General features: G+C 39.8%; 1 protein-coding gene and 1 pseudogene across 2 annotated transcripts in view; one reads left to right on the top strand and one right to left on the bottom strand.

Annotated features, from left to right (window-relative positions):
* The window catches only part of SUGCT (succinyl-CoA:glutarate-CoA transferase), a 707,967-nt gene that overhangs the window by 22,558 nt on the left and 658,281 nt on the right, over positions 1–27,128 (top strand). The gene's annotated exons all lie outside the window — the stretch shown is intronic.
* On the bottom strand, positions 11,929–12,423 carry LOC144245806 (ubiquitin-conjugating enzyme E2 L3 pseudogene; annotated as a pseudogene).

Raw genomic sequence — 27,128 nt, 5'->3', positions numbered from 1 at the left:
TTAATTTTTTAAATTATTTTTTAAAGGTTGTTAATTTTGAGACAGACAGAGTGCAAGCAGGGAAGGGACAGAGAGAGAAGAAGAGAGGAGAATCTCAAGCAGGCTCTGCACTATCAGCACAAAAAGTGCTCAAAATCATGAACCAGGAGATCATATCTGAGCCAAAATCAGGACTTAGTCACTTAACTGACTGAACCACTCAGTTGCTCCTTCTTAAAATTTATTTTGAGAGATAGAGAGCGAGTGAGTGAGAGAGCGAGCATGAGCAGGGGAGGGCCAGAGAGAGGGAGAGAGAGAGAGAATCCCAAGTGGGGCTCGAACTCACAAACCGTGAGATCCTGGCCTGAGCTGAAACCAAGAGCTGCGGACTTAACTGACTGAGCCACCCAGGTGCCCCTTTTGGGAACTCTTTATTAAATTGTGGGATTAAGAAAATCTGCTGGACTGGAACATGGACAAAATGACTTGCCATTATGTTAAAAGAGACAAATTGCTCTTCTTAAAAGAGCTCTGCTGGGCATATTTATGGATATGCAGTGAGTACCATCTCATGACAGACCTTTATACATAAATGCATGTTTGAACTACTCCAGTCCCCAGTTACTTTTACTATTTATATACTCTTGATCAATAAAAGAGGAATTCAAGATGTGAGAAGGAGGTTGAGCTGTTTTCTCAGTTTCCAAAAGCAAAGAGACAGGCTTGGCCTAGAAATATGGTATAAGTCTAGAATCAGTTGGTTTTACCTTTGGTCTTCAATTTCTAATGTATGTATAATGGTTCCCAATTTAAAGTACCTCTTGGGGACTAGAGACCAGCAAGAGGGAAAAAAATGACAATGTTCGTTAATGTTAAAGCAGTAATTATTTCAAAATCTTCACAAATCAAGTGTTTCATGGATCGTGCCAAACCAACATGCCGAGACTTAGCCATCATCCCAAAACCCTGTCATCAAACCGAATTGTTTCCCTTTATGGTAATAGGCCTGGGAAATAAATCCATAAATTTAAAGAAGTAATGTTAGATAAGAAGAAATGTTATACTTAAAAGGATGCAAAAAATAAATGTTAGATAAAATGTAGATAGCATTTATTTCATGAATACGAATATTTTCCAATCTTTGGATGGTCTTCCAAGCCAGCATTCGTGTAGTATTACAACTTTCAGTCCTCAATTTGAACTATGGTATTTTTAATCACAGAGGTTAAAAAATGTGAAGGAATAGTCACGCATCCTGAAAGATCAGGGATGTTGCTAGAATATCAGATTGTGGAATCAGTGATTCTGATTTTTAAAGAACATAAAATCCACAAAAGTTTATCAAGTGAAAAAATATCAAACATAAAAAATTTGGCAAACATACTTTGTTACTAGAAAAGCTAGTCTTAACAAACAAGCCAATTAAAAAATGGGCAAAGAACCTGAATAGACTTTTCTCCAAAGCGAATATACAAATAACAATGAGCACAAGAAAAGCTGCTCAATGTTACTGATCATTAGAAAAATTCAAATCAATACCAAAATGAGATACCACTCATACGGTGACTAACTGTTAAAAAACTACAAAAGATATGTGTTGGTAAGGATATGGAGAAATTGGAACCCTTGTACATTATTGGTGGGAATGTACAGTGGTATAAACCACAATGGAGGTTCCTCAAAGATTTAAACAGAATTACCATATGAGCCAGAAATTCCACTTCTGGGTATACATGCAAAAGAATTGAAACCAGGGATTTGAACAGATATTTACACATACATGTTCAAAAATTTTTTAATGTTTTATTTATTTTTTTTATTTCTGAGAGAGAGAGAGAGAGAGAGAGAGAGAGAGAGAGAGAGAGAGATACAGCTTGAGCAGGGGAGGGTCAGAGAGAGAGGGAGACACTGAATCCGAAGCAGGCTCCAGGCCCTGAGCTGGCTGTCAGCACAGAGCCCTATGCAGGGCTCAAACCCACCAACGGTGAGATCATGACCTGAGCCGAAGTCAGACGCTCAACTGACTGAGCCACCCAGGCACCCCTACACATATATGTTCATAGCAGCATTATTCAAGATGGCCATAAGTTGGGAGCAACCCAGGGGTCCATTAATGGATAAATGGATGAATAAAATGTGATATATACATACAATGGGATATTACTCAGCTTAAAAAGGAAGGAAATTCTGACACATACCACAACATGGATAAACCTTGAAGACATAATGCTAAGTGAAATAAGCCAGCCACAAAAGGACAAATACTTAATGATTCCACTTATATGGAGCACCTAGAGTAGTCAGATTCATAGAGACAGGAAGTAGAGTGGTAGTTTTTGGGGCATGGGGGGAGGGGAAACTGAGGAGTTCTTGTTTCATGGTTTGGGAAGGTGAAAATGTTTTGGAGATGGTTGAATGGTGATGGCAATGTAAATGCCACTGCACTGTGCATTTAAACCGGGTTAAAATGGCAGATTTTATGTTATGTATACTTTATCACAATTTATAAAATAGAAATTCAAATCAGAAAACAAGTTAAGGAAAAATTTAGTAAAATAAAGAATAGTTTCAGCTACAGGTATACTATGGAAAAAATTATAATTACTATGCTACAGCCACAAGAAAATATTTTACTGTATCTGGAATAGTGGCATACAAATATAAATATCTGATGACTAAGTACTGAATATATAAAACGCTCCTTTGTTCAAGAATAAATGGATTCTTATGTGTATAAATTAAAAGTCCTTTATTTCAAGGATTTTGTTTTTTGTTTCTTTTCAATCTGATGGGATTAGCATATGTATATATGTTAGGATATAATTGTAACTTTGCTTAATACTAATATTGACCAATATTCCGTTTCTTTTGTTCAAAATCCTATTCCATAATACTAATTCTGTGTCTTTAGATTCTTATTACTATTCACCCAATGTTTATCATTTTGTTGTGAATAATTTATCATTCCTAGCATTGCCTATGAAATACTCAGAGGATTGAGGCAAATATTTATTCATCTAAATGAATACTTTCTGGAGAGAAGAATTGCCTGTCCGAATAAATAGTGATAATCCTGAGAGTTCTATGAGAATTGCCGGTCTTACCTGAAACTAAAGATATAGTTATATAGAAATTTTCTATCTGACAAATGAAATGTTATGGTCCCAGATGTTTCTAGGAGGGCACATTTCTCCTACTCCAGCCAGAAATTTCAGTCATGTTTCTCACAGCTCCCTAAGGAAAGCCAAAATGGTAGTGTGGGATCTACCTTCACCGTATTAGATACACTCAGAACTTTATTTGTTCTATTACCCCCCTTATGTTTTGATTCTCCTGCTCTCCTTCCTGCACAGAACCTTGGGCATTTGTGTCTCACATACCATCCATTGTGTTTCTAACCCAGCATGTGGGTGCAGCGGTTCCGCTAGGCTCTACCTGTTCATGTCCACACAGATACCCTCATTTAGATCTTTTACCTGTCACTGTTGAAGGTGCTCAGGATCATTTATCAGTAACAAAGTCTTTATTTACTTGTTTATTTATTTATAATGTTTGCTTATTTTTGAGAGGGAGAGAGAGTTCATGAGCTGGGGAGGGACAGTGGGGGAGGGAGGCAGATGATCTAAAGCAGTCTCCGTGCTGACAGCACAGAGCCCGACGCGGGGCTCGAACTCACAAACCGTGAGATCGTGACCCGAGCCAAAGTCAGATGCTTAACCGATTGAGCCACCCAGGCGCCCCCCGCCTTCAGTTTTTATCCTCAGTGCTCCTCTGGGTCTTTGGCTTCTTTGCAGGGGATACTGTATGCTTCGGCCCTCTACTCCCTTCACCATCTCGGGTCTGGTCTGTCACTTGGACTCAAACTGTTCATTACATCTGGAAGCTGTGGGGGTTATGGACGTAAGCTGTCTGGTCTGTCTTTTTGACTGTCTTGAGTTATGCAGGCTTAGAAACAAACAAAGCTAATGTGAAAGGAATAGATTGACCATGTGGCCCAAATCCTTCACAGGTGAAAATAGGGAGTGGGTGTGAAGGATAAGGCACAGGAAGAACCTCAGATTGTGAGCTATGGGTGTGGAGAGCCAAGTGTTTCCCTCTCATGCCCCCACCGCCGCACTTCCAGCATTTCATTGCATTCTTTGCAGTTCCTCAATTCAGTTATGGGGCTTGGAAGGGCCTGTGGGCCAAATGTGCCCAATTGACATCTTTTGAAACTAAAGGTTTGTAGGCACACAGCCATCCCCATTGGTTTGTGTATTATCTATGGCTATGTGTGCACTGCAGCAGCAGAGTTGAGTGGTTGCAACAGAGACACCCCTGAACTCACACAACCTAAAATATTTACTGTCTAGTGCTTGACAGAGTTTGCAGGTCCCAGATCTAGAGCATTTTTCTGAAGGCGGGATGACATAACAGGATGGAGAGGAAAACACTGTCCTTTTGCTTTTATTTTATTTATTTGTTCCCTTTTACTCTCTTTTGAGTCAAAACTCTAAGGATACTTAGGATAGAAACTGCATTATGATGTTAAAGCTAGAATCTGAGTCCAGTGCCTACATTCCCAAGAAGGAAAACAATTCTCTACAATGAAAATGGTGACAGACATAATAAATGGAATCAAGAAAAAATTTACATTTAGAGTGACTATATAACTCTAATATTTTAAGTCCTTTTTAAAAGTTTATTCATTTATTTTGAGAGAGAGAAAGACAGAGCAAGCAGGAGAGGGGCAGAGAGAGAGGGAGAGAGAGAATCCCAAGCAGGCTCTGCGCTGATCTGGGGCTTGAACTGAGAGATCATGACCTGAGCTGAAATCAAGAGGCAGTCACTCAGCTGACTGAGCCACCCTGGCACTCCCATAATATCTAATATTTATTGAGTGCTTGTTATGTGTTAGGCACTATGGTAAGCATTTATTATGTATTATTCATATAACATAATTGGTAAATTAAAAAAATTTTTTTAAATGTTTTATTTATTTCTAGGAGAGAGAGAGACAGCGTGAGCAGGGGAAGGTCAGAGATAGAGGGAGTCACAGACTGAAACAGGCTCCAGGCTCCGAGCTGGCAGTCAGCACAGAGCCCGATGCGGGGCTCGAACCCACGAACCGCGAGATCATGACCTAAGCGAAAGTCGGACGCTTAACCGACTAAGCCACCCAGGTGCCCCCATAATTGGTAGATTTACATATAGGTAGATCTTGTAATTATATTAATTGCTTATCAAGTATAAAAAATTTGGTGTAGCATAATCTAAAAAAAGCTCTCAATGAAGATTTATGAGATGTGTATTGGAATGTCTTGTAACCTTGGGGAAGTCATTACATTGATCTGAGCTTAAATGTCCTCATCTCGGTGCACCTGGATGGCTCATTTAGTTGACTGTCCGACTTTGGCTCAGGTCATGATCTCACAGCTTGTGATTTCCAGCTCTGTGTCGGGCTTTGCGCCGACAGCTCAGAGCCTGGAGCCTGCTTCAGATTCTGTGTCTACCTCTCTTTTTGCCCCTCCCCTGCTCATACTCTGTCTCTCTGACTCTCAAAAATGAATAAAAGTTAAAAAATTAAAAAAAAAAGTCCTCATTTCTAAAATGGAAAGAAATTTGCCCTGCTGCCTCATAAACTTCTAGTGGACCCTGACATGTGATTCATGAAAGTTCCTTCAAAGTTGTAAATTATTATGTAGATATTATAGCCATGAAGTCATTAAATATGTTTCAGATTATGTTATGTAAATTTTATATCATCTATAACACTAGTCATACCTGGAACTCTTTTTCATGAGACTACATAATGGAGAGCAAAGGCTCACGGTTGGAGGACCTGGGGCGAATTCCCAGTTCTAACATTATTGGCTGTATACCTTTTTGTCAAGTTATTTAATCTCTTTTAACCTCTGTTTTCTGGCTGAACTATAGGAGCACTGATGCTGGTGCCTCCCCCAGTGATGTTATTATAAGGATTAAATAGGAGTGCAAATGGAATCCATAAAAGTGATACAATCTTAACAAGCAATGTTATTCTCAGACCTTGAGTCTTCTACCATTCTCCATCCCCCCGCCCCCCAACAGTACTCCAGACATTTCCCTTCCACATACCCTCTAGAGTGATACTCAAAACTGACAAGAAACTGCTCTCGAGCTCCCATTTCTCAGGGCAGAGACTGCACTAAATATGTTAATCCTCACATTCTAATGTTTCCCGTGTTCTCTGGCTCAATGCTGCTTTCTGTGCTCACTTCATTATATGCTGTATGGAGGCTCAGTTATTTTTGCATTATTATATGGGCCAAAATTAAAAAAAAAAAACAAGTGGAGGGATCTTTTCTCAGTTAAAAACAAGAAAGAATTTGTGGAATGTATACTGAGGTGATAGCTGTCCATTCAAGAAATATTTATTGATGTAGATACTTTGATAGATACCAGAAACATACAGATTAATAAGACACATGGGCAGCCAGTAGCCCCTGGGGAAGGAGATGGTTTGTATGGAAGCCAATAGTTACAGATCAATTTAAGGAATTGACAGAAGTGCTATGAAGCACAGATTAGGGGTTGACTAACTCTACGGTGGTGATGAGATGCTAAGGAGATCTTAACAAAGGAAATAATGATTACATTGGCTTTTGAAATATGATTAGTTTTTTTTTCCAAGCAGGGTGTGGAGGTATAAGTCATTTTAGACAGTGGTTCGATTGGGCAAAAAAATTGAGATACAAAGACATGGTGTGTTGAAAGAAAGTGCAGAGGCCTATGTGGATAAAGTGTGAGGCAGAAGATGAGGCTTGAAAAGTAGAGTGAGGGCACACAGAAAGACTTTATATGCCAGATTTACAAGTTCGGTCTCTATCCTGTTATCAATAGGAAATCATCAGAGACTTAAAGCGGGGAAATGTCCTGGTCAAATCCACTTTAGGAAGATAATTAACTGCAGGTAAAGAATTGCATTCAAGCAGAGAATATCTTGACAGCAGTTCATCAGTTATAGTAAAATAATGAGAGAAACATTCTAAACAAAGAAGAAGCAATGAGGATAGAATGGAGGGGGTGGATCAAAGAAGGATTTCGCACGTGAATTGAGTGACCAAAAGAAGGGGGGGAAAAGACAGGAATTAAGATGATTTCAAATTGTCTAGCTTGAGCCATTCTTGGATCTGGGAGAAATAAAAAATGAAAATAAGTTCAATATTGGGGGCCATGGGAAGAGAGAATTTCACGGGGAAGATAATCAGTGTCAGATACTGTGCAGAGGACATTTTTGACCTTGTACTCTCATAGCACCTTTTATACTCTTTTGGTGTTAACATTTAAGATTGTATTCATCCATATTTAGATGGATGCATGGATCCACTTATTCATTCATTCATTCATTCATTCATTCAGCAAAATAAGTGTTGTATCTACTCCTTGCAAAGCAATATAATGTAATTCTTTAGCTGAATTCCTTCTCCCGTCAAGTATGAGTCTGTGATCACTCTGATAGCAGTACTGTGTCTTCTTTGTGCTCCCAATACTAGCATGATGTCTGTAATGCAGAAGTAATGCAAACAAATGTTTGTTGGGGTCATTACTGAGACAAATAGGCTATGGAGTTGAAAAAGAAACCATTAAATTAAACATCAAGAGGCTGTTGTTAATACTGCAGGAACAATTCACTAGAATGTCGGGAGAAGAATCCAAATTATAAGGGTGTTTAGGAGTGAATGAGAGGTGATAAAATAAAAAAATGAGCTGTTAGTTCTTCAAGATGAGCATTTAGGTGGCAGCTTCGAGGGCAGAAAGTATTGAGAAGGCTTTGATAATACACTCCTGGAATTCAAAAGTTGAGTCGATATTATATAAAATTTTAGAGAATGGATAGTGCAACATTTAATGTATACATTTAAAAAATTTTTAATGTTTATTTATTTTGGAGAGAGAGAGAGAGAGAGAGGCAAAGCATCAGTGGGGGAGGGACAGAGAGAGAGGGAGACATAGAATCCAAAACAGGCTCCAGGCTCTGAACTGTCAGCACAGAGCCTGATGTGGGGCTTGAAGTCACAAACCCCATAGATGGGGAGGGTATTGGAGCAATGGCCTGAAGGAAGTGAAGGAATGCCACGTATTAACTCGTATCTAGAAAAAGAACATTCTAAGCTGAGATTAGTAAGGGCAGAGGCCTTCAGGTAGAAGCGAGCGTACCTTGTTCAAGCAACATTGAGGAGTTAATAGGGCTGGATCAGAGTGAATGAGTGGACAATTAATGAAGTTTAGGTTAGACAGGTGGTTGGGGACTGGATCCCATGGGGCCTTGTGGGCAGCTTTAAAGACTTTGGCTTTTATTCTAAGTGAGATGTCAAGCCCATTGGAGATTATTGAGCAGAGTAGTGATACATTCTGATCTGTGTTTTCAAAGAGTTAAGCAAGGAGACCAATTGAGAAGGAGCGAGTGTGAGAGGCTCCTGGGTGGCTCAGTTGGTTAAGCAGCCAACCTCGGCTCAGGTCATGATCTCACGGTTCGTGAGTTAGAGCCCTGTGTCGGTCTCTGTGCCGACAGCTCAGAGCCTGGAGCTGCTTCAGTTCCGTGTCTCCCACTCTCTGCCCCCCTTGCCCCGCCCAAAAGAAATAAACATAAAAAAAAAAGAAGGAGCCAAGTGTGAGAGACTGATGGCCTTGAACCAGGAGGATAGTAGTGCAAGTGGTCAGATTCTGGACTTTCCAGTTAGGACTGCCAGAATTTGCTGAAGGTTTGGATGTGGAATGCAGGAGAAAGGAATCAAGGATGAATCAATCCAAAGCTTTTTTGCTTGAACAGCTGGAAGGATCCTATATTTGTTAGGGTCGGTATACTGCTCTAGTCAGTCCCAAATCTCCAGGACTTAATTATAGTTTATTTCTTACTTGTATCATGAATAGTAGGAGTCCGAGGGGGCTTTGTACTGGTATAATCATTCTAGGACCTGGGCCCTTTCATTTGGTAGCTCAGCTATGATCGAGAGCATTTTGAGTCTTGAGTCTGATCCTCTGAAACCAGCTTCAGATGAAGAAAGTGAGTGTGTGGGGTGAGGAGGGTCACTCTAAATTGAATCAGGATAAATGGGAAGAAATCCTTATCTACACACATTGGAGATAAAGAAAATATTAACAGTAGCTGAAGGGGAAGGGGAAGACAGTTTATTGTCAAAGGAATGAGAGTTGTCTGACAGCTGGCTTCTTAATAGCAACATTGAAAGCTAGCAAATAGTGGACAAATATCTTCATCAAGGTGCCAAAATAGAATGACTGTCAATTAATAATCCTCTAACCAAAGGAGCACCTGGGTGGCTCAGTTGGTTAAGCCTTCGACACTGGCTCAGGTCATGATTCAGGGTAGAGCCCGCTCTGGATCCTCTGTCCCTTTCTCTCTCTGCTCCTCCCCTGTGTGCACACCTGCTCTCTCTCTCACACGCATGTGTAATCTCTCTTTCTCTAAAAAATAAATAAACGTTAAAAAAAAAACCCAAAAGAATTCTCTAACCAAGAAAATATTCTTCAAAAATGTTGATAACAAAGACGTTTTCCAACAAAATACATGGAGAGGATTCACTTAGTAGCAAACTCATACCAAAAAATTCTACAGGCCCTTCTTCAGAAGGAAAATGAACTTAGATGGGTAAATCTAAATAAATGCTGACTGTATAAAACATTATATGTGGGTATTAAAAATATGTATGTATGAATATACACATTACTATATATTATGTGTAGCACACACACATATGACCATAGCAAATAAGTCAAGACGGGGTAAAAGTGTTCTAATATCTTTGCACTGCCCAGGACAAGGATAGAGGCAAAGATCAGATAGACTGATAATTCCAAGGATGAATACTACATTTTCTAGGCTAAGAAAATAGAAAAGACAACTAAAAAAAATACAAGGGAGGGCATACCTTCTAAAATAATGCAAGGGATAAAAAATGACAACAGATATGCAGCCTATCCAAAAGAAGTTAAGAGAGGAGAGATCCGAGTAGAGAACAGTTGGGACAGATATAAAGAACATTAGGAGACGGTAGAGGAGTTAAACCCAAATAGAAGATACAATTCTTTTTTTTTTTTTTTTGATAAATTCTAAGGTCAATTTTTTATTTCTACAAAAAAAAAAGCAGTCAAAACAATAGAAAACACATGTAAAGGATATTGCTGAGTGAGCTTCGAGTGGAGCCTACCTCTGCAAAGGCTGTGAGTCCAGAGGGAGAGGGAAGGCCTGGTTTCTTTCCTGGGTTGGCCAGCTGCTCTGAAGGAAGGGGACTCAGGGCCCGCGCAACCCAAACTGGTGGGCCCTAGAGCCGAGTCCAACCAATCCCAGCCAATCCCAGCTTCACAAAGGGTCAACTGCACTGAGGGAGGGTCACCCAGGGAGGGTCGCGGTGGGACTGTGCCCTGCTGAGGAGTTGGGAGAGCGAGCTCGGTGACAGGTGAGCCTGGAATTTCACATGGACCTTCTGGCTTCAGTGTTGCCTGCAATGACCTGCACATCTTCTCCAGTGGCTGCAGGGAAGAGTGGCGACCTTTGGCCTCAGGAGACCCTCTGGCAAGAAATTCCTCACACATGTGCTTGGCACCCTCTGGTTGGCAGGCCCTCTGCTGGGTCACCATAGACTGGGGTTTCCCCAAGCAGGCCAGGCAGGGCTGGAAGTCATTCACCCACGCAGACATCAGGGTTTGCTCATTTGATTGATGTTATTGTGGTAACAGCTGGCCAGATTTTTACAGAAGAACTGGGCTTCTTATTTCATGACCTCTGTTTTTTGTTTGTTTGGTGGTGAGGGGGACGTGGTAGGGTGGTGAGTAGTGATTTGCTTGTTTTTAAATTAAAAACAAAAGCAAAAAACCAACAGGATGTTATAAACTGGAGCCAGGAGATTTGAACCAACTCCCACAGAGAGCGATGCAAAATGGGAGTGGAGAAGCCACCAGAATGACCGGAAGCTGTCTATTTGCCAAGGACCCTGGTCTGGGGAAGTGAATGAGTGAAAAATAAACCCAATGCAGGAAAATGGGAGCTGTAAGAGAACTGCAACCTCAAAGAAGATATACCACATCTTCTTTATCCATTCGTCTACTGATGGGCATTTAGACTCTTTCCATACTCTGGCTATTGTCAGTAGAGCTGCTATAAACATTGGGGTGCGTGTGCCCCTTCTAAACAGCATACCAGTATCCCTTGGATAAATACCGAGTAGTGCAATTGCTGGGTTGTAGGGTAGTTCTATTTTTAATTTTTTGAGGAACCTCCATACTGTTTTCCAGGGTGGCTGCACCAGTTTGCATGCCCACCAGCAGTGCAAAAGGGTTCCTCTTTCTCCACATCCTCGCCGACATCTGTTGTTGCCTGAGTTGTTAACGTTAGCCATTCTGACCGGGTGTGAGGTGGTATCTCATTGTGGTTTTGATTTGTATTTCCCTGATGATGAGTGATGTTGAGCATTTTTTCATGTGTCTGCTAAGCCATCTGGATGTCTTTTTTGGAGAAGTGTCCATTCATGTCTTTTGCCCATTTCTTCACTGGACTATTTGTTTTTTGGGTGTTGAGTTTGATAAGTTCTTTATAGATTTTGGATACTAACCCTTTATCTGGTATGTCATTTGCAAATATCTTCTCCCATTCTGTCATTTGCCTTTTAGTTTTGCTGACTGTTTCCTTCACTGTGCAGAAGATTTTTATTTTGATGAGGTCCCAATAGTTCATTTTTGCTCTCTTTCCTTTTTAAGTAAGCATCATACCCAGCCCAACTTGGAGCCCAAGGTGGGGGCTTGAACTTCGGACCCTGAGATCATGACCTGAGCTGAGATGGAGAGTCCCACTGCTCAACTGACTGAGCCACCTAGGCACCCAGAAACACCATTCTTTTAAAGTAGATTGATGCAATGATTTTTAAAACAAAGCAGAACTAGGGCATCTTAAATTTTTAATTCTTCCTTTACAGGTTATCTAGACTGCTTTTGATTAAGAAGACTATAGAAACTGAGTAACTGCCAGCGGCAAACGCCAGGCAGCGCACGTGTCATGCTTTCTGAGTGTCTGAGTTGTAAAGGGGTCTCCACCCACAGGCTTGCTGCAGTCAGTGGCCTTTCCCCATATTTCTTTGTAGACTTTGTAGCATTCTTACACAACTTTTCACCACCTTCATTCTTCAGCTATGGCTTCAGGTTTTCAGCCCAAATTATCAGACAGATCTGCGCCTTTTCTTCATTGTTCTGTTGGTCTTTTATTTTAAAGGTAATCTTCGGTGGTTTGAATGTGGACTCTTGTGAAAACTTGACTTTCATTATGAAGTCCCTCTTATCATATGGAGGCTTGTCAGGAGCAGTAGCCCTTGCCAAGTCAATAAATTAGCTTCACCAACCTGGGTTGTTAGGTTTTTCATTTCCGCATTTGCAGATTTCTTCAAGGTCCTTCCTCAGGCTCGTGCTGGCAGCCATCTTGGATCCGGTAGACTCTACAATTCCTTTAAATATAAAAGGATTAACGTTTCCAGTTAATATCAGAGATTGTCAGACTAGATTAAAAAAACCACACACACTTTAACCAAATGTATCCTTTTTTTGGGGGGGGGTTTGCTTAAGTAGCCCCCATACCTAACGTGGGGCTTGAACTCCATCTGATATCCCTGCTTTCACTATTGTCTTCTCCAAATAGTGGCGGGAATGACTGCAAAGCGACCATGTCCCTCTCCTGCTTTACAACCTCCAATGGCACCCTCAAAAACCCTTCCAAAGTAAGTGGAATAGGATCCAAACTACTCTTTGGCCTGTAGGGTCCTGCCTCTGTCTATGACCGCATCTTAATGTATATTCTTTACTACAGTGCTCACTGAACCCCAGGGATGCTCGCATTCTTTTTGTCCTTCAGAGTTCCAAGCTAATGCTTACTGCAGGGCTTTTACGCATGATTTTTATGCCTGGAATTTCTTTATCCAGCCCTACTAATGCTGGAATTTTTTTTTTTTTAAACTTAGTACTCCGGTAAATGTGATCTCCTAGGAAGGAGTCTTTCCAACTTTTCTATCCCTGATATTACTTGACCCTTTTTATTGTTTCGAAAGTACTTACCACCTACCTGTATAGTATGTATATTTCTACTTCCATGCAACCACTCTTTCTTTTTTTATGGCTTTCTTTCCCAAAACATTTCTAACAATTTCTGGGATGTGTGGTACAAACGTTCCTTTGTTAGTGGGTCCCGGTTAAGGTCACTTTCCTCTAAGAGAGCAGTTCTTTTTTTTTTTTTACAGATAGTTTATTGTCACGTTGGTTTCCATATAACACCCAGTGCTCGTCCCCACAAGTGCCCTCCCCCATGCCCATCTCCCTCCTCCCCCCCACACCCATCAGTCCTCAGTTTGTTCTCAGCATTCAAGAGTCTCTCATGGTTTGCCTTAAGAGAGCAGTTCTTAACCCTGGCTGCACGTTACCTGGTATCATTTAAAAATATAGTGATGCCTGGGCTCTTCCCTATTGAATCAGAATCTCAGACAGAGCAGGGTGAGACCCGGGAGTCATAATTTATTTTTAGAAGCTCACCAGGTAATTCAAACATGGAGCCAGGATTGGGAACCTGTCTTAGAAGTTAGTGGAGGTGGGGTGCCTGGGTGGCTCAGTAGGCCGAGTGTCCAACGCCTCAGCTCATGATCCCCAAATCGAGGGTATCAAGCCCCGTGTTGGGCTCTGCACGGAGTGTGGAGCCTCTCCCTCCCTCCGTTCCTCTGCCCTGCTCATCCTCGCTCTTTTTCTTTCTTTTAAAAGAGAAAAAAAAAGTTAGTGGAGATAGCAGTAAGAGGAGGACAGGAGGGAGAGGAGTATTCTTTGTCACATATAATCTGAGCACAAAGCTTTCCAGTCCTGCTGCGCTGTCTGTGGCTGTTACTGTCCCCATGTTCTGTTGCTTCTGAAGCTCACTGATTTCCACCACGTGTGATGCAAGCCTCTAGGGACCTGCCTAAGCTGGAGCCAGTCTCTTTCAGACCACTGGACTTTTTTTTTCTCCATCCTAGGTACTGTGCTCATTCTCTAACACTTGTTAGTGCTATGTGTTAGGGTATGATAAGTCCTTAATATTTTTTTTTAATTTTGGCATAATTTTAGATGGACAGGAAGGGAGAAAAGATAGTGCAGAGTTCGTATATACCCTTCACCCAGCTTTCTCTGATGTTAATATCTCATGGAACAATGATACATTTGGCAAATTAAGACATTAACATTGTTATGATATTTTCTTTTAATTTGTGTAATTTTTTAATGTTGATGTGATATTTTAAATTCCAGACTTTATTTAGGTTTTACCAGTTTTTCCACTAATGTTTTTTTTTTTTCTGCCCCAGAATCCATTCCAGGATATTGCATCTCATATAGTTATTATATTTCCTTAAATTTCTCCAATCTGTGACAGTTCCTCAGACTTTCCTTGTTTTTATGTCCTTGACACTTTTCGAGAATGCTTGTTAGATGTTTTGTAGAATGTTCCTCACTTAGGATTTGTCTGATGTTTTCCTGTGGTTCAACTTGGGTGGGGGAGCCTGGGTGGCTCAGTTAGTTCAGCATCTGACTCTTGATTTTGGCTCAGGTCATGATCTCACAGTTCATGGTTTCAAGCCCTGCATCGGGCTGACAGTGTGGAGCCTGCTTGGGATTCTCTCTCTCTCTTTCCCTCTCTCTCTTTCTCCCCTCCCTCCTTTCCCCTCCCCCCCCTGCTTACATTCGTGTATGCTCTCCCTCAAAATAAACAAATAAATTAAAACTTTTTCTCAAAAAAATAAACTGGGGTGATGGGCTTTTTGGGAAGAACATCACAGAGGTGAAATGCCCTTCTCATGATGTCATGTCAGCCGTATACAATATCAACATGACCTGTTACTGGTGATGTTAACTTTGATCTCCTGGTTAGAGTGGTGTCTGCCAGCTTCCTCCAGTATAAATTCACTGCTTTTGTCTTCCCGTACTGTATTCTTGGGAAGCCAGCCACTAAGGTCAGCCTACTCTCAAGTAAAGGGGAATTAATCTGCATCTTCTGGAGGCAGAGTATCCACAGAAATTTGTTATTATTCTGAAAGGAGGATTTGTCCATTCTTCCTCATACCTTGTTTACTCACTCGTGTCAGCCCATGCTCCTGCATATTTGTCTTATTCATTTGATTATAGTCCATTGGCATTGTTACATATTTTGTTGCTAAAATTTCTCCAGCTTTGGCCATGGGTTGCACTTTTTAGGTTGGCTTCTGTGTCCTTTTTAACATGTCTCCATCTTTTCCTTTCTTCTTCTCTCTGTTGCTGCCTCTGTCTCTCCCTCCCTGTCTCTCTCCCCCACGTTTTCCTCCTCCCCTTCATCTTTTTCTCTGACACTGCCTTCTGGTACTAGGACATGCTCATCTTGTCTTTTCCTTGTCTCAGCCCTGCAACCGTGTGCTTTTTTATATACACGATCTCACTGAACCCTCAAGATAGCCTTGTGAGGTGGATCGATATCTCCATTTTTACTAATTTTGAAATGGAACCCATGTAGCAGGTCGCCTAGGGAGAACATGAAACAACACTGTTGGAATTAAACAGAGCCATTTTGTTATTGACCCCTAAGATATATGCCTTCTCCTGAAAAGCTCATTCTGAGACAGAGTGGTTGAGGAAACGCCTCTGACTGTGGTGCAAACATTTTCCCACAATGCTTCTCCCTCCTTCCAGGTCCTTGTATCCCTGGGAACTCAGCAATAACCAAAACGGAGAAAATCCCTGCCCTCATAGAATCTACATTGTAGCGAGATAGCAATAGCAATTACTGAACATACAGAATGTTAGGTACTGTTTGTCTCTTTCTGTGTATTAACTGATACAGTCTTTACAATAGCCCCTTGAAGTAACTTCTGTTATCATGCATCATTTTTAAGAGAGAAATGAGGCACAGTGAGGTTAAATCACTAGTCCAAATTTGCTAGTTAAGTGGCTTGTCCAGGATTGCTCTGCTGGTAAGCAGTAGAGCCAGACTCTGAACCAGGCAGTCTCACTGCCCTGCCTCTCCCCCTACACATTCCCTAGTGTTGTTTTCCTGGGAGGAGATGAAGCTTACGGGTGTGAGTTACATGTCTGCACTCCAGACCTATGTTTAAACTGATCCTGTTTGAATTGTATTTAATAGAAGTTCCTAATAACTTGGAGGCCAGAGATACAGGTTTCCCCTATTTGTTTGTTTGCTTTTTTTTAAATGTTTTATTTATTTCTAGGAGAGAGAGAGAGACAGCATGAGCGGGGAAGGGTCAGAGAGAGAGGGAATCACAGACTGAAACAGGCTCCAGGCTCTGAGCTGGCAGTCAGCACAGAGCCCGACGCGGGGCTCGAACCGCGAGATCATGACCCAAGCGAAAGTCGGACGCTTAACCGACTAAGCCACCCAGGCGCCCCAGGTTTCCCCTATTTGTGTAGTTCTTTGGTTATTTCTGTCAGAATGGGGAGAGAGAATTGTGATGCCTGGAAAGCCATTTAATTCTTTTTTTTTTTTTTTTTTTTTTTTAGAAAGAGAGTGAGAGAGCAAATTCATGCGCAATCAGGGTAGGGGCAGAGGGAGAGAGATATAATGTCCATGCTGAGCATGGACCCTGATGCAGGGCTCAAACTCACAACTGTGAGATCATGAACTGAGCCAGAATCAAGAGTTGGATGCTTAACTAACTGACCAAGCAATGCAGGCGTCCACTTTTTAAAATTAAAAAAAAATTTTTTTAATAGTTTTTAAATTTATTTTTTTANAACCTGACGCGGGGCTGGAACCCACAAACCGTAAGATCATGACCTGAGCCGAAGTCGGTCGCTTAACCGACTGAGTCCCCCAGGCGTCCCAACTTTTTAAAACATTTTTGATTTTTTAATTTCATTATAATTTTTTAAAAGTTTATTTATTTATTTTGAAGGGGGAGGGGGCAGAAAGAGAGAGGGAGAGAGAGAATTCCAAGCAGGCTCTGCGCTTGCAGACCCTGAACCCAGCAGGGCCCGAACTCACCAACCGTGAGATCATGACCTGAGCAGACACCAAGAGTTGGATGCTTAGCCAGCTGAGCCACCCAGGTGCCCCTGGAACCAATACGTTATTATGTTATGAATGGCTCTGGATTTTGGAACGGCTATTTCTCTATTATTAGTTAAGTGGAGGTAAGTGCCTACAGACCACAGCTCAGACCTTTTAGGAAACAGCTGCTTACAATTACCTTTACTGGGAGAGAGATTCTGGATCAACAGTAAAATTTACTTACAACATCCATCCATAGGAAAGCCCTGTTCTACTTTCTTTCCTCATTTTGGGAAACACAAGTGTTAAAATTTTTATTATTATTATTATTTTTTCTTGGTGCAGAGATATAGATAGCTTACAAGAAAGCATGAAGGGAGGTGGGGGAATGGGTGAATTAGATGAAAAGGATTAAGAGGTACAAACTTGTAGTTATAAAATATAAAAAGCATGGAAATGAGGAGCACAGCATAGGGAATACCATCAATAATATTGTAATAAGGTTGTATGGTGACAGATGGTGACTACACTTAACCGTGGTGAGTATTGAGTAATCAATGGAATTGTCAAATCAATATTTTGTATACCTGAAACTATTAGAACATTGAATGTCAGTTGTACTTAAATAAATACATTTTTAAAAAAGGCGTGTAGTAATTCATTTGTACCTTCTTTATGTGAGAGGGAGGGTAGGCTGACAGGGTAGCTAGGCGGCCACATGCAAAGGTGTTCTTTTCTACCCCATCCGTGTGGACGCTGGCGTTCCCTTTCTCTCCACGCTAGACTGCACGGCTCATTACTTATGGAATCCATATCTGAATTTAGCAGAGGTTTGCCATGCTGAGGTTTTTAGTCTCTTGCCTTTGTTGCCTGATACTATGATTAAGCCAGGGTCACAGATACCATGTGAAGTCTCCTCCACCCCCTCTTCAGCCAACTTCCCGACCCTGAACTGCTTCCGGAACTACCCTTGTCTTCACTTCTGCTCACAGTGCTTTTGCTTAGGTAACAAAGCATCCCAGTATCCTGTCTACCAATCCGTATGCATTTTCTCCTCTGTTTTGTACCAGGAATTTGTAGGAATCAGAATGGTTAAAGAAACAGAAAAGTTGAATGGGATTGATGGAAGACCCAAAGTATAGTTCTGGAAAGCTTTCATTTTCTTTTATATGGATTCTAGAATTCATGACTGTGCCAGGGTAGTCTTGGAAAAGAGTGGACTGAGATGTTTGGCCACTTGCTATGTGATAATCCTTCTGGAAAAAGAGGGACTTGAAAAACTGTCACTAGTGTCCCCCAAGTTAGTATGCATGGTTAGGGAGCTTCATTCCAGGACAGGTCACACAATTTAAAAGGGATGAAAGCCAGAGCTGCGTAGTTTACTCTTCAGGGAGCTGTGCACATGTACGACTTTGTGGTAGTAACGTGTCTAGGAAAGAGTAGGGGAAGCTCAGCTCCCAGTGCTCCAAGTGAGAAAAAAACAGTTTGTAATCGGATGTCATTCATTATTTGTCACTGAATGATCCATCATCTCAATGATAAAAGTCAGGTCACTTTGTCTCTTGGAGAGGTAGTGACCAGGCCACATCTGTGGAGATTTTCCCAGCGACCTCTCTCCCACCAGGCATCCTGGTTGTAGGGCTGTGACCACTGTTTGTGTGTTTAGAGCAAACATTGAGCAGACACCGTAAAACAAAAGTATAAAATTAAAAAGTCCAGGGGCTCCTGGGTGGCTCAGTTGGTTAAGCGTCCGACTTCGGCTCAGGTCATGGTCTCGCGGTTCTTGGGTTCAAGCCCCGCATTGGGTTCCGTGCTAACAGCTCAGAGCCTGGAGTCTGCTTCAAATACTGTATCTCCCTCTCTCTGCACCATCCCTGCTTCTCCTCCATCTCTCTCAAAAATAAACAAACATTAAAAAAAGAGTTTAAATAAAAAAAATTAAAAAGTCCTTATCAGCAAAGGACAAAACAAAAACAAAAACAAAAACACCAAAAAACCACTGCAAGATAATCCCTTAATGTAGAAATCAAAAGAGACCTTATTAAAAAATCCCTTTGACCAAACTTTTTTCCTTAGAATTCTAAATCTTTTGTTTACTGCCTTATAAAAAGTATCAATTAATTTATTAGGATCTTGTGAAGACGAGGAAGTTTACCTAATCTCTGGCTGGTTTTTGTTAGCATAGGAATATGTGGGGGGAAATATTTTTTTCCTATTTATTGGAAGGGGGCCTGTATGGTTCTGGTTCAGAATAGGATGTATATGATCTATCACTCAAGAGTGCTTCTTAGCCCTTTGCTCCAATGATGCTTTTTATGGAAATTCTCCACGGAACGTTGGTTGTGATGTTATCTTCCCTTCAAAGTTCCTTCCTTCCTTCCTTCCTNTCCTCCCCTCTCCTCCCCTCTCCTCCCCTCCCCTCTCCCATCCTCTCTTTTCCTCTCCTCTCCTCCCCTCCCCTCTCCTCCCTTCTCCTCTCCTCTTCTCTCTCTTTTCCTCTCCTTTCCACAGTTTTGATCTTTACTATTTCTCTCCATAGATATTTTGATGGAAGGGTAAGAGAAAGGAGACATACTAGCATGGCTGTCTGCTTCCATGTTAACTCAGAAGTTAGAGAACCAGTTTTGATGGATTCCCTGATATTTCATATGGCTCTAATGATATTCCCAGAGTGTCCCAGATATTTATTTACGTCTGGTGAAAAGATAGTATTAATTAAAAACATAAAACTGGCTTTGGAACTTGACTATATCAGAAGGAAACTTGGCATTGGTTCAGAACTTTGTGATAAGTATGTTACCAAGTACTTTGAGGCTATCAGACCATCAGGCCAAGTGATAGTCCCTGAGTGATGATGGAGGAGTGAAGTGCTTAATCGAAATTGCATGTGGAGATGACAAAATCTGAAAGTCTCTAATCACTTCATCAAGGCCATTTAACTGAGAGCTGTAATAGAGACTATGATTTATGCAATAATTTCTCACACAATTTGGGAAATTTTCTACTCTTGGCACAATTCCATAAATAAGAAATACCCATTTCCTACAAAGTAAGGTCAGCCTCACTTTAGTTTCTTATTCTAGCATGGTAAATTCTAAGTTATTTATTTTTGGATTGGCCACAGGGAAAAAAATAATTGAACCTGGGCTGACTCCCCTTGACACAAAATGTTTGGAATCCCCCTCCTTTGCCATTGTTTGGATTCCTGAAAGAAAATGTACATTTATCTTAATATGAGTTTAGTTCAAACTATGAGGAAGATGAGTTTATTGACATAAAAACATAGTTTTGTATTGGGGATACAGTAATTGGACAGTTTTGTTTCTTTTTTTGGAGTCCCTGTCTTCACCACCAGTGGAGACACTAAAGATGTGAGAATGGTTAGATCTCCTCTTGCAATTTGTTGTGCTTAGAAAAAAAAAAAAGCAATTTTCCTTTAATATTGGGAAGTATACTTTGAAACTGTTGCTTATTAGACATCTGATTATAGAATAAACCAGATATTTACACTATCTGTTTTTTCCTTAATGAAAAAAACCCGTTACTGCTTTTTCTCAGTCATAAGAGATAAATGTTTATTGTGGGGAATTTTGAAAGTAAAGGGCTATAAGAAAGAAAATAATTAAGGACTACAAGCTACCACCCTGAGATAACAATTGTAAGATTCCGGTGCATTTCTGTCATTATGTTTATATGAAAAATTTTTTAATTGAACATTTAAAGTTTCAAAAGAAATAGCCCTACAAATTTGGAATCTTAAACCAAAGGAAAGGACCCTTAATAGGACCCTGGGAGGATTTGGTGTCTGTTCCCCGGAGCTTGGTAGATAAGTGGATTGATATGTGATTCATGCCTGAGATATTTAGGGAGACAGAGGATGTCTGGAGGGCTGCGGTTTGGGAGCCATTGCGGTCTTGCCAATATTTCCTGTGGATCAGAGTGAGAAAGAGAAAAACATTGTGTGATTGCTTTAGATCCTGTCCAAGAGGGCAGAAGGAAGCTGGTGGTATACTGATGACGTCTGAGGCTGAGGAAGGATCATAAGTGATTAGTTGGAAAAGGGAGAGAGTCACCAGTGTAAAGAGACCCTGGAGGTAAGAGATCCCCACTGATGGGGTAGGGGAGGTCTTTGAAGAACCCATTAAAGTGCTCTATGAAACAAGTAGGCTTTAAAGCCCTGCCAAACTTAGATCACCATGATAGGACCAATTAAGAAGACATTCCCTGCTGACCATACCTCTTCTCATTTTTCTTCACCCCCAGCCCTTCCAACATATGCCCAACCACGGAAGCATTAGAAACTATGCTTAGCAAATGGGGAAGCTACATAGAGTTGGATTCTGTCATTATTGGACGCTAATGATTTTTCTTAATGCTACGATTTTCTTGAAAGTAATATTTACACATAGTAGATATTCAGTAGATACTTATCCAATCAATATGAGTGGAATGAAATGACTCTCCAGGTTCCTGTTTTAGGTTTGAGCAACACGGTGGGGATGTTCTTTTTCTTCCTGAAGTTTTGCTTTAAGGCACTGGACTTAGCTTGTTTTGACCTCTTTCTAGCCTTTGTCTTGTGTTTTCCCAAGTGATATTCTCATTGCAACTTTAGGGCCAGTAGTCTGGCAACATTGTGAGGGAGAATAGTGTTTTAAAGTTATCGAGCCTTTTCTTCAAATATCTTCTATAGAAGCCTGACATAGATAAAGGTGGAACTGCTCAGAGCAAAGCAGGGCAAAGAGAGCAGGGGGCGTTGTCCCCTATACAGTAGACCAGCTGAAACATTGGCTGTGTCACTTACTACTTCTGTGGCTTTGGATAAGTTACTTAACCTTTCCAAGTGCAATTTTCTTATCTGTAAATTTTACGGTCATTGTAAGAAAGCGTTATTATAAGGGTTGTTACCGGGTTATTTCAAGGGAGTGTTCTGGAAATGTTAGCTCTCCCTCCTTTGCCGTTGTTGCCTTCCTCTCCTCATCTTCCTCTTTATCTCCCTCTTCTTCCTCAAGCACAGGGCCAAGTTTAATGGTGTTCAGGTGTGTGTTAGAACTCATTACTTACAGTTTATTATAAGTTTTGATCTTTACTATTTATCTCCATAGGTATTTTGATGGGAGGTTGAGAGAAAGTATACATACTAGCATGGCTGTCTGCTTCCATGTTAACTCAGAACTTAGAGAACCAGTTTCTGGTGACCGCCAGGCCCATGGACTTGGATATACAAATACTTTTGCATCATTCTTCTTTCTTCTATCTATCATCTGTCTATCTATCTGTCTGTCTGTCTGTCTATCTATCTATCTATCTATCTATCTACTTTTTTTTAAAAAGTCTATTTATTTTGAGAGAAAGAAATTGAGAGCATGAATGGGGTAGGGGTAGAGAGAGGGAGAGAGAATTCCGAGCAGGCTCCATGTTGTCAGTGCACAAACTGTGAGATCATGACCTGAGCCAAAATCAAGAGTCTAACACTTAACCTATTGAGCCACCCAGATCCCGCTATCTACAGTTTTTATGAACTCAATAAGAGTAAGGTACAGCCATGTGATGCCCATTACCCATAAATTTTTCAGTTTGTGTTTCATAAAAACATATAATTCTGTTATGTAACCAATTACCAAAATCAGGAAATTAACATTGAAAAATACTATCATATAATTTTCAGACCTGATACTTTGTCCATTGTCCCACTAATGCCTTTTTACAACAAAAGAAAACCAAAGGTTGCATTGTATTCAATTGTCATGTCTCTTTAGCCTCCTTTCATCTGGGCCTTTCTTTGTAGTTTTTGGGTCTTTCTGTGCAATTCCTGGCATTGACATTTTTGAAGTGTGTGGGTCAGTTATTTAGTAGACTGACCTTCAATTTGGATGTGTCTAATATTTTTACATGAAGAGATTCAAGAGAGGTAGTTTTGACCTTTATGCCACAGAAAGGATGCTAAGTTTTCAGTGCATTATATCAAGAGGTACATGCTTCTGATTAGTTCCATTACTAGCAATGTAATTTTACCACTGGGTTAAGGTTGTAGTTTCTCCAGGGTAAATTTATTGTTTGCCCTTTTGTAGTTAAAAGGAGTTATTGTCAGGGGTGAAGGACAGTATACTTTGAGACTATGTAAATATTCTGGTATTTGCTTAAACTACCATCCACTATTTTTGTCATATATTGATAATTCTTACTTGAATTTACCATTGTTATGATATTGTTAGTGATTTTCTAATTCTACCATTCCTTCCTCATTTATTAGTTGGCTTTCTATAGTAAGGAAGAACTTTCCTTTTCCTTGATTTATTTATGTCAGTGTTGACTCTTGAATTCATATTTTATTCAATCAGTTCCAATCCTTTATTCTCACCATTTATTTTGGTGCTCAGATTGCCCCAGATTTGGCCAAGATGTCCCCTGTATTCTTTTGAAATGTCTTCACCGTCCTTTGAGCACTTTCTAAAGTTTTGGCATGAGATGGTCTAGGTTTATCCTGTTTTGTGCCATCCTCCCCCCGCCCCGGACCCCTATCCTTTCCCAGTCCTGGAATTGGCCATTTGTTCAAGGATCCCAGGTTCCATTGAGTGGAGAATGGTATTTACAAACCAAGATCTGAGCACTAGATGTGCTCATAACTGCAAACTTTTAAAAGCTTCTGTCAGTTTATTTTACAAATGATTATTTTTACCAGTGCCATTACATGTTGTACTATTCCTCTTGATTTCATGTTATTTCCCTGCTTTTGGATTTATTGTATACACATATAATACTATGTGTCTTTGCTTATTTTGGAAACATTGCTTACCCAGCAGTCTGTACTTTTGGAAAGACTTTAATTATTTGTAATTTTGGGCAGTTCAAGGATTACTGGATTTTATTTGATATCTTTCTTAATTGGGTTGCTGTTATCCTTTTTTTTTCATTGATCTCTATTAAATAAAGATGTAGACTGTACTTAATTGAATATTTTTTTCTTGGCAATGAACGAAGGCTAAAGATGAGTCTTGTTAATTTGTTACTCAATCAAGTTATCCATTTATCTGGATTTGATTTGAGATGATATTTAGTCTCTTGAAAGAGGTCAGTACTGAACATTTTTATGGTCTTTGCCTAGAATGTTCTTTCACAGTTTGACGTAGTGCTGCTGTTTGGGGTGTGGGAATCTAGCTATAGGGACTTGGTTTTATGTGAAAGTCTGGTTCAATTTTTACTTTCTTTTCAACTCATAGTGTGTGTTTTAGCTTTCTGACATTTAAAATTTGATTTTGTGTCTGAAAATGAAGAGTATATAGCAGTAGTAATTCTATTCATTTTTTAATGATTTTATGGGGGTGTTTGTCAGAATGTGAGCTGTGTTTGTCTAATAAAAAATGTTGACTTTTGAGATATGGATGTAATTACTAATATACCTTCTTTAAAATAAATCCCATGAAAATATATTTGGATTCTTAATTTCAGGACAAATTCTGCAATTTATTTTCATTAATTAAATTTGGTTTTTAACAGTGTTTTTCCCTTCCTACTTGAATAAGTATTCAGGAATTTAAGATAATTTGTGTGTGTGTGTGTGTGTGTGTATGTATGTACATGATTGAGGTATAGTTAAAGTCACTTTTAGCATGATGCACTGACATGATCATGACAGTCTTTGAAACTATAGATTTGGATGATGGAAGTATTGAAGAGCTTTAATCTCTTTTCCATAAAAATCAATGTGTATATTATAGACAAGATGGTATCTTGATACCTAGTTATCCCTAACTCCTGTCAATCCTATAAAAACGTTTGAAAAAAATAGTTATGAAAAGAGAGGGAGGGAGGCAAACCATAAGAGACTCTTAAATACAGAAAACAAACCGAGGGTGGATGGGGGTGGGGGAAAGGGGAAAATAGATGATGGGCATTGAGAAGGGCACTTGTTGGGATGAGTACTGGATGTTGTATGTAAGTGATGAACCACGGGAATCTACCCCCAAAACCAAGAGCACACTTTACACACTGTGTGTTGGCCAATTTGACAATAAATTATATTAAAAAATAAAACTAAAAACATTTGATAGTTTATGTGAAGAATATCATAGGCATGCATGAATAGTATAAAATGCAAAAATATGCAGGTGATTTGTCAGGTGACAAATGTTTATTAAGTACTTACTGTGTGCTTATTGTTATGTTAACTAGTTGGGGAAAATGAAATATCTGCATAAGACAATTCTTGAACAAACATCCTTTCATATATTAACATCATCAAATTGTATATTATAAAACAAAGTGGTAATTTTGTGATAAGGACATATATCATCAGTGTAAGTTGTTTTTTATTTTTTATTTTGCTTAGAATGCTTTAGCCACATTGTGGAATACTGCTTAACTTACAAATTCATTTACCTTTTCTGACTAGGAACATATGCTTATTAGTATTATATTTAAGATTCTTTAGGTGCTGTACAGTTAGTCACCCAGTTTTGATGCCTCCCTGTGATAGAGAGTGAGGAGTCTAATTTCAAAGGTTATTGAGGTAACAAAACTAATGATTAACATATCACATTTCTGGTCTTTGAGCAATGTGTGCACTGTTGATACTCATGGAAATATTTTGTAAAAGTGGTTATACAGTAACGAGTGTCAACAGTTTGAGAATTACTTATAGAGTCACGGTAAGCAGCTGTGTGACCTTGGGTAAGGCACTCTCAAAATTTCATTTTTCTCAACAGTAATTAAAATACCTCATGTGGGTTTCATGAGACTTAAGCACCTACAGAGCACCAGCACAGTTCCTGGTACATCGTGAGTGCTCTGTAGACGTTAACTATTATTATTGGATTAATTGTATAAAAGAGAAAGTGGCCAAGAAGATTCTTCAGAATAGAATAAAGCTCTCCTGTTCAGGTGAAGAAGAACCCGACTGGGAAACTGAAAACTTGAGTGTTCATTCTAGTTTTGCCACTAATAGGCTTTATGACTTTGGACAAGTCACTTAATCTCTGTAGGCCTCAGTTTTCTCATCTGTATTTTTGCCCCAGACCCATTCAGCTCAAATATTACTTGATATACTTTCAGGCATACAAAATGACATTTTCCTATCATTGACAATTAATCTTTTGACATTTTATTGTAGAGAAATTTAAAGTTACAGCAAAGCAGAGAGAAGAGTATAAAATGGCTCTTGAAGTACACCCATAGTCCCTTTATGATCAATTTTATTTTGTCTACAATCCCACATATTCTCTCTCCCCTGATTATTTAAAAGCACATCTCAAATTTTATACCATTTCATTTCTAAATACTTCAGAATATATCCAAAAGAAAAAACTCTTTTTAAGGCATCAACATTGAGTGTCATCACATATAAATAAAAAAAGGACTATAATTCTTTAATATTACTAAATATTCAATTTTCCCAATTCTCTCCCACTTTCTCTTTATAGTTTGTTAATTTTGAATTGGCATCCAAATGGAGTCTAGTCACTGCAATTGATTGATATATTTCTTAAATCTTCTTTAATTTGATAGTTCCTCCTCAATCTCGTTTTTCCTGCAACTTGTTTTTTTTTTTTAATTTTACTGTTTATTTATTTTTGAGAGAGAAAGAGCTTGAGCAGGCAAAGGCAGAGAGAGAGAGAGAGAGAGAATCCAAAGCAGGCTTTGGGCTATTAGCTGTCAGCACAGAGCCTGATGCAGGAATCAAACTCATACACAAACCATGAGATCATGACCTAAGCCGAAGTTGGATGCTTAATCAACTGAGCCACCCAGGTGCCCTGCAACTTGTTTGTTTAAAGAACCAGTTTATTTATCTTGGTGCCCATGGATTTAATTTTATTGCTGTTCTTTAAAAAATTGGCATCTGTAGGTTGCTCAGATTTTGGTTTGATTTTTTTTTTATTAAGGATATTTCATAGAGCTGGCTCCTGGGTGGCTCTGGTGGTTAAGTGTTGGACTCCGGATTTTGGCTCAGGTCATGATCTTACAGTTCATGGGATTGGGCCCCATGTCAGGCTCTGCACTAACAACATGGGGCCTGCTTGGGATTTTCTCCTTCCCTCTCTGTCTGCCCTTCCTCTGCTCACACACACACACACACACACACACTCTCTCTCTCAAAATAAATAAATAAACATTAAATGAAAGGATATTTCACAGAAGGTGA

The sequence above is a fragment of the Crocuta crocuta genome, unplaced genomic scaffold, assembly GCF_008692635.1.
Source record: "Crocuta crocuta isolate KB4526 unplaced genomic scaffold, BGI_CrCroc_1.0 scaffold108, whole genome shotgun sequence".
NCBI classification, from domain to species: domain Eukaryota; kingdom Metazoa; phylum Chordata; class Mammalia; order Carnivora; family Hyaenidae; genus Crocuta; species Crocuta crocuta.
This window is presented reverse-complemented; position numbering and strand designations above follow the sequence as displayed.